The sequence below is a fragment of the Echinops telfairi genome, unplaced genomic scaffold, assembly GCF_000313985.2.
Source record: "Echinops telfairi isolate 266 unplaced genomic scaffold, ASM31398v2 ScPeMD7_7458;HRSCAF=8496, whole genome shotgun sequence".
NCBI lineage: Eukaryota > Metazoa > Chordata > Mammalia > Afrosoricida > Tenrecidae > Echinops > Echinops telfairi.
In genome coordinates, this window is record NW_022111358.1 from 34,050,587 (window position 1) to 34,051,399 (window position 813).

Here is an 813-nt window from a genome sequence, read left to right on the forward strand (position 1 = left end):
AAACGTGGGTGAAGGGAGACAGCAGACAGTGTAAGATAAGAAAATGCTACCAATTTATAATTTTTCAAGGATTCATGAGGGTGCCCGGGTAGGGGAGGGAAGAGAAAAATGAGGAGCTGATATCAAGGGCTCAAGGAGAAAGATAATGGTCTAAAAAGGATGGCAACATATGTACCAATGTGCTTGATACAATGAATGTATGGATTGTTATAAGAGTTGTAAGACTCCCCAGTAAAATTATTAATAAAAGTAAAAAACAAAAACAAAAACAAAAACAAAAAAATAACCACGGTCCATAGTAAATCACAGAGTAAAGCACAGAAATAATCAAGGTAATAGTTTTTTGTGTATCATATAATTCTTATTTTAAAGTTAAAATACTATTGGAGAGAAATTTGAAATAAATAACATTTTCCTTCCTTAAGTTTTGGGAGAAATTATTTTTAGATTAAAGAAATCAACTTGATCTATCTAACATACCTATCAATTCTATAGTTGACAATACTTTATTTTCATTTTAGTCTTCAACCTGAAAATTAAAACGGTGTTAATCATTGTAAACAGCTTTTATAGTGAAAATAATTACTTCTATCTGAAATTATGATAAATATCCAATAAATACCTGTTTCCAAAGGGGAGAAGATTGATTCTGGTGATCTAAAAAATGTGCTGGAAGATCTTGGAATTGAGCTCACAGACAAAGAACAGGAAGAGCTGCTGAAGACACTGCCAACTGATGGTGAGCCACACAAATGTCCCCAGGGACTGCTCAGATGTGTGGGGATCTGTGAAAAATATTTGATTGCTTCTAAG